The sequence below is a fragment of the Quercus robur genome, chromosome 2 (assembly GCF_932294415.1).
Source record: "Quercus robur chromosome 2, dhQueRobu3.1, whole genome shotgun sequence".
NCBI classification, from domain to species: Eukaryota; Viridiplantae; Streptophyta; class Magnoliopsida; order Fagales; family Fagaceae; genus Quercus; species Quercus robur.
Window position 1 is genome coordinate 3618142 of NC_065535.1, and position 10243 is coordinate 3628384.

The 10243-nt window shown below is 36.4% G+C and overlaps 1 pseudogene; it reads left to right on the forward strand.

Annotated features, from left to right (window-relative positions):
* Positions 1 to 1479: 1479 nt before the first annotated feature.
* On the forward strand, positions 1480 to 4014 carry LOC126709945 (putative receptor protein kinase ZmPK1; annotated as a pseudogene).
* Positions 4015 to 10243: the final 6229 nt, after the last annotated feature.

The window sequence follows — 10243 nt, forward strand, 5'->3', positions numbered from 1 at the left end:
TATCATTGGTATATATTATTTTTATTATATATCAATTACAACTTATTACTTCAGCCATTGTTATAAAATTATATTGGTTGTGTATTTGGACTTATTGTAATATTTTTTTTTTTGACTTATTGTATTACTAGGATGTGTTGAAAACAAGAGAGTCAATTTCGTACCAGTGGTCGTTTCGGTTTGACTAGTGGAATGAAATGTTTTAGTACCGGTTGATACCAATATACCGTTTTGAGATTACCGTAATTTAAAATTTATATTTATATACTGATGAATTCAAAAACATATATTTTTTATTTTCATGTAATATATATTATTTAATTATTTGGTAAAAGTCCATCTAATTTGTTATGGATTTTTTACTTTTAATAATAATAAAAAGAATAAGGAAAAAATTTAATGAGAACATTAACTTTTAGATGGAAGCGTGGGGTTTTGGTGAAAGCGTTAACTGGTTTGGTAAAAACTCTATTAAAGAATTTTAAAGCAACCTATCTTTCACTTTTTTTCATGTGTTCCAAGTTCCAACATGCTTTTCTAGCTTTTCCACTATCACACGTTGAACTTATTTCAATTATTTGGGCTTCACGCCTCCTCCGTCCTTCCTATGGATTTTATGAGGTGTTTGGAGAACGATCTTAAATAATGTTTTTAGTATTTAAATTACATTACACGTATTTTTTTATACTTTTTTATTTATAAGTATTTCTAAAAAATATAAACAATGTTAATAGAACAATATTATCAGACACCCCTTAGGTCTCAGAAAACTCTCTCTCTCTTGCAAACTTTCGGCCTCTTCTCACAGTCTCAACAAAGGTCTGGTGCCGTCGTTCACTGCATATCAGAAGTCAGAACATAGGATGATCATAATGAGTTTTCGTTCGCTCTGTCATTATATATCCATCCTGGACCAAAAAAGTCTAGAATCTTTGGTTTTAATTAGGAAAATGAGAAGAAGAAAACAAAATTTTGGCAAAGAGAAAGAGAAATAGAAATGTTTTTTTGGTAGATAATATAATTGACAAAAATTCTTCCAAAGAGAAAGACAAAGCTTTCGTTTAGAGTTTAGACAAATGATTATATATATCTTTAGAAAATTCTTAGTTTATAAAGATGCGATGCTACTCCAAAGAAGTAGTGCTATTCATTTTGGCAAAAAGATACTATTTTACATGATGTATTTTATACATATTATGATTTATAACTAAAAACGTAATTTAAAGTCACCCTATAAAAACAGTGTTGTAAGGAAGTCACGGAACTTCCATATGGCACTGACTCTTCTCCAAAAAAGAAAAAAGAAAAAGTCAGTGCTATTTCAGTCAAGACTGGCAACTAGTTTCTGTCCTCCTCGCCATACTGTACGTAAAAAAAAAAAAAAAAAAAAAAAAAGAGTCCTTTTATTTATTTATTTTTGGGATAAACATAAGAGTCTTGCTTTTAAGTTCACTCATTTTGATCTTTAAAGCTAATCACAGTTATGTATAATGTAACTATTTTTATTTTTCACAATTTACACTCTTTCATGTCAAAGTTGTTTTTAAAGAAGTTGTGAAATAGAGAAGCACATCTTAGTTTCCCAAACCCATCCCTTGTTTTCGCTTTCATAAAGTTCATGGCTACTACCATTTTGTTCCTCCTCTCTTTTGCATTATTTGCTCCATTCTCATCTTTAACACCGGAAGCTATGAGTAAAGGAGCATCTCTTTCCGTTGAGGATCTAGAAGTTTTGATATCACCAAATGGTGTTTTCTCTGCTGGCTTTTACTCTGTCGGTGATAATGCCTTTTGCTTTGCCATATGGTTCAGCAAACTACCGTCCCATGTTGATTCACACGCCAACACCATAGTTTGGACGGCAAATCGTGACCAGCCAGTTAATGGAAAGAGCTCAAAGCTCTCCCTCCTCAAAAATGGCAATCTAATCTTAACTGATGCTGGTAAGTTCACCGTTTGGGCCACAAACACTTTCTCACTCTCCTTTGTACAATTATTTCTCTTAAACACTGGAAATCTTGTTCTACGTAATACGGAAGGTGTTATTTTGTGGGAAAGCTTTGATTTCCCCACAGATACTCTTCTTCCTCACCAACTACTCACTAGAAACACAAAACTTGTCTCCTCAAGAAGCCAGACCAACTATTCCTCTGGTTTTTATGAACTTTTCTACGACAACGATAACCTTCTTCGCCTTCTTTTTAATGGTCCTGATGTTTCAAGTACTTACTGGCCTGATCCATGGCTTGTAAGCTGAGAGGCTGGAAGGACCTCCTATAACAATAGTAGAATTGCTGTCTTTAATTCCATGGGGAACTTTAGTTCATCCGATGATTTAACTTTTAAGTCAGCCGACTATGGAGCAGTGCTTCATAGAAGATTGACACTTGGTTACGATGGTAATCTTCGGTTGTACAGTTGGGAAGAGGGGAAGCGGACTTGGGTTGTTTCATGGCAAGCCATTCAAAAGCCTTGCACGATTCATGGTGCTTGTGGGGCCAATAGTTTGTGCAATTATGTTAGTGGTTCTAACAGGAAATGTTCTTGTCTTCCAGGGTACAAGATGAAAAATCGTACTGACTGGGGTTATGGGTGTGAACCTGAATTTGATCTCTCTTGCAACAAAAATGAGTCTATTTTTCAGTTGCTATCCACTGTTGAATTCTATGGGTATGATTTTGGGTTCTTCCCCAATTACACCTTTGATCAATGTACGAATTTATGTTTGGAAGCGTGCAATTGCAGAGCATTCCAATACACCTATCACGAGGATACTGGTTCTTCGAATTGTTACCCTAAGACATTATTGCTGAATGGATATCGTTCTTCAGATTTCAAAGGAGACATCTATTTGAAACTGCCAAAAAGCAAATACAATTCATACGTCAATCATGCAGAAGAATTCGGTTTAGTTTGCTCAAATGAAGGTACAATAAAGTTGGCTAGAATATATGTAAAAAACCGTGTAAATGGGACACTGAAATTCATGCTCTGGTTTGCTTGTGGAGTGGGAGGACTTGAAGTCTTATGTATCTTTGTGGTGGGCTGTCTTTTGATTAGAACCCGGAAATGTTCAGGTGCAGACAAGCAAGGCTATATTATTGCTGCCACAGGATTCAAAAAATTTACCTATGCTGAGCTAAAAAGGGCCACAAAGGGTTTCACTGAAGAGATTGGAAGAGGTGCGTGCGGAGCTGTATACAAAGGAGTATTGTCTGATAAGCGAGTTGTAGCAATCAAGCGTCTCAATGAAGCTAACCAAGGAGAAGGTGAATTTTTAGCCGAAATAAGCATCATTGGAAGGATTAACCACATGAACTTAATAGAGATGTGGGGTTATTGTGCTGACGGAAAGCATAGGCTTTTGGTGTACGAATACATGGAGCATGGTTCTTTAGCAGAAAACCTCTTGGCCGGCACACTTGATTGGGAGAAAATGTTTGAAATTGCTCAAGGCACTGCAAAAGGCTTAGCTTATTTGCATGAGGATTGCTTGGAGTGGGTTTTACACTGCGATGTAAAACCTCAAAACATACTTTTAGATTCTAATTATCATCCAAAGGTGGCAGATTTTGGTTTGTCTAAGCTACAAAATAGAGGTATTCTTCCTAATTCAATCTTCTCAAAGATAAGAGGAACTCGAGGTTATATGGCTCCAGAGTGGATTTTTAATCTTCCTATTACCTCCAAAGTAGATGTTTATAGTTATGGAATTGTTGTGTTAGAGATGGTGACCGGAAAGGGCCCAACTAGAAGTGTTCATGATATAAATGAAGGTGTGGAGATAGAACACGAAAGACTGGTTACATGGGTTAGGGAGAAAAAGAATGGAGAGGTTGCAAACTGGATTGAAGATATCATAGACCCCACAATGGTAGCCAGATGTGATATGGGTAAGATGGAAATTTTGGTTGAAATGGCTCTACAGTGTGTGGAGGAAGACAAAGATGCAAGACCCACCATGAGCCAAGTGGTTGAGATGCTTCTTCACCATGAAAATGATCATCACTAACATGGCATGACGGATGTGGTCTTTTCATATTATGCTTAGTTTGATTTTCTCCTACCTATTTAGTGTTGGACATCTTAGTTCATTGAACAATATCCTCTCCATTTCAAGTGTATTAAATTTTATTTTATGAATTTAGCAATATATAGAGACTACCACATCATTAAACTTTTTAAATAACATGGTAGTTTGTATTTCTTTAATTTTGTAAAATTTAATCTTACTCATGAAATTGATCTATTTCAAATAGAGAGAATCTTTTTCTCTGTTTCATTTTCATGGAGTTGACTTCTGTATTGCAAATGTATCTTTTGTGAAAGCTTAAGTATTATGCAACTCTTCTGTCTTGTAATATATATTTTCTTGTGTTTCAATGCCATAACCCATAAGTCACACTATGTAACGGTTTGTTTTCTGTTTTTTTTTTTTTTCCACTTAACTCATGACATTTGAGGCTTTAGGCAGATTGCAGTAGCAGCAGATAGAAAAGGAAAACAGAGAAGCTACAAGTCGTTTTGTATAGATAGTTGTAGAGCTACAAGTAGTTCAACTTTGATGTAATTAGTTAGATGGTAATGGACACGTGTTAGCTCTGTATTAGTAGATTAGTTAGGCTGTGAATAGTTAGTTAGCTTCATCCGTGTACTCTCATTGTATATAAGGAACAGAGTTCCCTTTATTTTAATATACAGATTCATTCACATACAAACTTTCACTCTCTCTCTCATTTTTTTGGTTTCCATGAGTTCCACCATTGTTGAGGGTGTATGTGCTTGAATTCTAACATGGTATCAGAGCTGAACTGGTTGAGAGCTTCATCTGGTATTTTTTGAAACTCTCTAAATTTGCTAGTTCAATCCTTTACTTGTTTCTTTACTTTCAGCGCTTAGTTCGGATCAAGTAGAATTTTTTTCTTCCTCTTGATTCTTGATTCTTGCACTGCTTTTGTCTCTTCCCTATTTCGTTCTTGAATTTCATTTGCAATTTCTAGCAATTGAGTTCAAAGCCTAGGGATTGTGAGATTGGATTTGGGATTTCCTTCGAATCCTATTTTGTGGTAAAATCTTAGGGTTTCTGCAGTTGATTTCTGTTTAGATATTGATTGATCAATGGGATTCATTGTTGATTCTTGAAGAAATCTTGGGATTACTGCAATTACTTGTCTTTGTTATCCTGGTTCAGTGTTTGTGAATCTTGATTGTAGAATACTCAATCTTGATTGTTTAGTCAAAATTTGAGTTGGTAGATATGGGTGATAGCACATCAAGCACCTCTGTTCCAACTATTCATCCATGGGAAAACTCTTCAAGTCCCTATTTCTTGTCTAATAGTGATAATCCAGGTGTTTCTCTTGTTGTTCAACATCTCACTGAAGAGAATTATAGTACCTGGAGTAGAGCTGTTCTCATTGCCTTGGATGCTAAAACAAAATTGGGTTTCATTGATGGTTCCATACCCAAACCTGAGTCTGTTGATCACCCTTATTATTTTGCTTGGTGTAAGTGTAATAGTACTGTTCTTGCTTGGTTGTTTAATTCTGTTTCGAAGGATTTGCAACCTAGTGTGGTTTATTTCAAGACCGCGAGGGAGGTCTGGTTGGATTTGCAACATAGGTTTGCACAAGGGAATGGTCCTCGTATTTTTGAGTTAAAGAGAGAGATTTGTTCTTTGACTCAAGAAGATTTGACTATCAATGGTTATTATACCAAGTTCAAGAGTTTGTGGCAAGAATTTTCTGAATACAGAACTTGTTCATGTGGACATCAAGCAGAAGAGTGTGTGTTGTCTTTCCTAATGGGTCTTAACGACACTTATGCTTCAGTGAGAGGACAGATTTTGCTTATGGATCCTGTTCCTTCTTTAAGTAAGGTTTTCTCTCTTTTGCTTCAAGATGAGAAACAAAGGAAGTTTGGAAAGAAGATAACCAGTGAATCCTCAGCCTTGGCAGTCAAAACCAATACTCCTTTCACTAAAGGATTCAACAAAGGAAAGTCAGGCAGACCTCAGTGTACCCATTGTGGGCTTTTGGGCCATGTGGTTAACAAGTGCTACAAACTACATGGTTATCCACCTGGCTATAAGTCTAAGAACAAAGGTCAACAAGGTGGAAATTCCTTTGTCAACACAGTTGCTGTTACTGATGTTTCTGAGGAGAGTGTCAGCCTTACTAGAGTAGAATATCAACAGTTTCTCGGTTTGTTGAATACCCAAGCTCACTTTGGTACACAAACACCACATGAGTCTTCTTCTGCAATTCATCAGGTTGCTACAATCATTACCCAACCATCCAAGGATCTTCAAGGGCATGAGATGTCAGGTACTTGGTCTTCTCCTCAGTTTCCAAAGTTACCTTTCCATTCTTTACAATATTCAGTCTTTTCTTCTCATGCCAACACTTCATGTATTACATCCAATGACTGGATTTTAGATAGTGGAGCCACTGATCATATGGTTCACTCACTTCAATTTTTCACATCTATCACATCTGTAGTTCAGATTTCAGTTCAGTTACCTAATGGAGCTGTTGCCAAAGTCACTCACATTGGCACAGTTCACTTGTCTTCTAATCTAATTCTAGAAAATGTGCTTTGCATTCCTACCTTTTCTTTTAACCTTGTCTCCATTAGTAAACTAACCCAGTCTCCATCTTGCTGTTGCATCTTCCTTTCACATTTCTGTTTAATTCAGGACTTGCAGCTTTGGAGGATGATTGGGTTGGGTAAAAAGCAAGGAGGTTTATATACTCTACAACCTACATCTTCTGCCATTCTTCCACAATCTGTCCTAGATATCATTTCCAAGTTCTCTCCTCTTAGCTCAGGTGTTTCTGTCCAAACTTGCTTTGGCTGCTGTTCAGGGTTGGCATCTTTCTCAATTAGATGTTAATAATGCTTTCCTCCATGGGGATTTGCTTGAGGAGGTTTACATGGTTCCTCCTCCTGGATTTGGCAGCAAGGGGGAGGCATGCAAGCTTCAGAAGTCTTTGTATGGTCTTAAACAAGCTAGTAGACAATGGTTTGCTAAGCTTTCTTCCACCATCATCAACCATGGTTTTGTTCAATCCAAGTCAGATTATTCAGTGTTTACCAGAGTTGATAAGGGCTGTATCATCATCCTCTTGATCTATGTTGATGATATTTTGATAGCTAGTAATGATGTGGATGCTGTTAATGCCTTCAAGAAGTTTCTGGATAACAATTTTAAACTTAAAGACTTAGGTACTCTCAAGTATTTCTTAGGTCTTGAAGTTGCTAGAACATCTAAGGGTTTGTCCTTATGTCAAAGGAAATTTACTCTTGATCTTTTATCAGATACGGGCTTATTAGCTTCTAAGCCTTCAAATGTTCCTATGGATCCATCTGTCAAACTGAGCAGTGGAGTTGGAGATGCAGTACCTGATCCTTCAATGTATAGAAGACTAATTGGGAAATTGTTATATCTGACCTTGACAAGGCCAGACATCAGCTACTCAGTTCACAAGTTGAGTCAATACATGAGTGCCCCTAAAATGCCACATCTACAAGCTGCTTACAAGATCCTTAAATATTTGAAAAAGACACCAGGACAAGGTCTCTTTCTCTCTGCTGATTCAAAGCTGCAATTGAAGTGTTACTGTGATGCTGATTGGGCAGCATGTGTGGATACCAGAAGGTCTATATCTGGTTTTTGTATATTTTTGGATGAATCCTTGATATCTTGGAAGTGTAAGAAGCAACAAGTCGTTTCCAGGTCTTCTGCTGAATTAGAATACAGAGCAATGGCTACTGTTACAAGTGAAATTGTTTGGTTGCTTTCATTGCTTGCTACTTTTGGTGTTCATCATAAACAACCTGCTGCACTTTATTGTGATAGTAAGGCAGCCCTTTATATTGCTGCCAATCCAGTTTATCACGAGAGGACCAAGCATATAGAAGTTGATTGTCATTTCGTTAGAGAAAAGATTCAAGATGGAGTGATTAAGACTTTTCATGTTCCTACAAGGCATCAGTTGGCAGACCTATTTACGAAGCCTCTAGCACAGAGACAGTTCCTATATCTTCTTTCCAAGATGAACTTCATTAACATATATAGTTCATCTTGAGGGGGAGTATTAAAGCATGACATTTGAGGCTTCAGGCAGATTGCAGTAGCAGCAGATAGAAAAGGAAAACAGAGAAGCTACAAGTCGTTTTGTATAGATAGTTCTAGAGCTACAAGTAGTTCAACTTTGATGTAATTAGTTAGATGGTAATGGACACGTGTTAGCTCTGTATTAGTAGATTAGTTAGGCTGTGAATAGTTAGTTAGCTTCATCCGTGTACTCTCATTGTATATAAGGAACAGAGTTCCCTTTATTTTAATATACAGATTCATTCACATACAAACTTTCACTCTCTCTCTCATTTTTCTGGTTTCCATGAGTTCCACCATTGTTGAGGGTGTATGTGCTTGAATTCTAACATATTGCATCATGTATCTTTTGTGAAAGCTTAAGTATTATGCAACTCTTCTGTCTTGTAATATATATTTTCTTGTGTTTCAATGCCATAACCCATAAGTCACACTATGTAACGGTTTGTTTTCTGTTTTTTTTTTTTTTTTTTCCACTTAACTTTTATTAATTGCATATTCCCTCCTAAATTGACAAGAAGTTTTTTACTTAGCCTTCAAAAACCACAAACAAGAGCCATCAATATCTATTATTGGTGGGAGAGTGAGAATGATAGGGAGAAAAGATAGACAATGACAAAGTAAAGAGTAATTGTGGTTAAGTCTAGTGGTCGTCTACAGCAGAACCAGAATGGCAGAAAATCTTGAGCGACTGCATCTCTATGATGGTGTGCAATAAATTTCCAAATATAGGAAATATATAGTAATTATCTCTAGGTTAACCCCAGACTAAACATACATAGAATTGTAGCACTTCATCACTACAATTAAGCTCAGGATTATTTTTGGATTACATTACTTGTTACAAAGGCCTACAATAAATTTGGCCGTTTTGAATCATAATTTCTCTAATATCGATCAAATTATTGCAAACATATATAAGATAGAGTATCTAAAAAAAGAACTATAGTAGAGTTTTAGTGGAGAGATGCGTAGTGTGCAATGTGTCTTCATCTTGGATAATCCTACGATAAATGTAGCTTGGAAGTTGGTTGTCCAAATTTAAATGCCGGGTCAAATGGGGCATATTACCTTGTTGGGCTGGGCCCACTATGGGCTCTCGTTTGGGCCAAGCCCAGCCATTGCCTTGCAGTTAAAATTCCGAAACAACAAATACTTATCAATCCTTGTAAAAGTATACAAGTGGGTTTTATAATTCGCGGGCTCTTTATTGTAAACCATTCAACAGGCTCGCCTAATCAGCACAAAGTCAATTTGACTCGGTTAGACTAATAAATAGCAGGACTTAGGTGTAGTACTTAGGTGTTATTCCTTAAATTCCTATTTTAAGATTCTACCATGTGGATTTTTTCTCATGAGATGGAAGTGTTTTTTTTAGTTAAGTAGTCACATGGCTGAATTTAAAAGGGGAACCTAAGGAACAGTACCTAAGGTATTGTACCTAAGTTTTGTCCAACTAATAAAATTGGCTGAAAATTAATCTACATTTTACTCCATTCTCTTTTTATCGAAATTGACGACTCGAGTTTGGTTCCCAATAAGAGTAACGAATATTGCTGCATGCAATTCAACCCTGGCTTCAATTATCAATGAGTGTACTTAATACATGATTATCAATATAGTTTGTCTTCTAGAAATTTGTTACATCAAGGAAATAACAACCTAATGAAGTGATCACACTAAAATGGATTCTTGTTTTATCCTTTATAGTTTATAATCTCCTGTTCAGTCAGAATTTAGCCTTGCATATATATATATATATATATATATATAGCATAATTTCATTTCATGAATGCAACTAAGTTTAGTTTCTATACTTTAATTTTTATTTAATTTACTTTTACATAAAGTTGTACCTTGTCTAAGTTAGTTTAATTATGTTTAATCACGTTCGCCCCGAGAGGGGTGGCCTAATGGTTGGGATCCGTGAATCAGATTTGTGGTCTCTAGTTCGAGCCCGGGCGAGTACCTAGGGAGGAATTTGGGTATCCCTACTGAGGAGCCCTTGATTACCAGCTCTCTCGAGGTGCTAGGATGAGATTTGTGGTCACCCCATACCACAGTAACTATGGCTCAATCAAACATTCCCTAGCGGGGGGTGCCCTTATGGTCACGCCCAGGGGG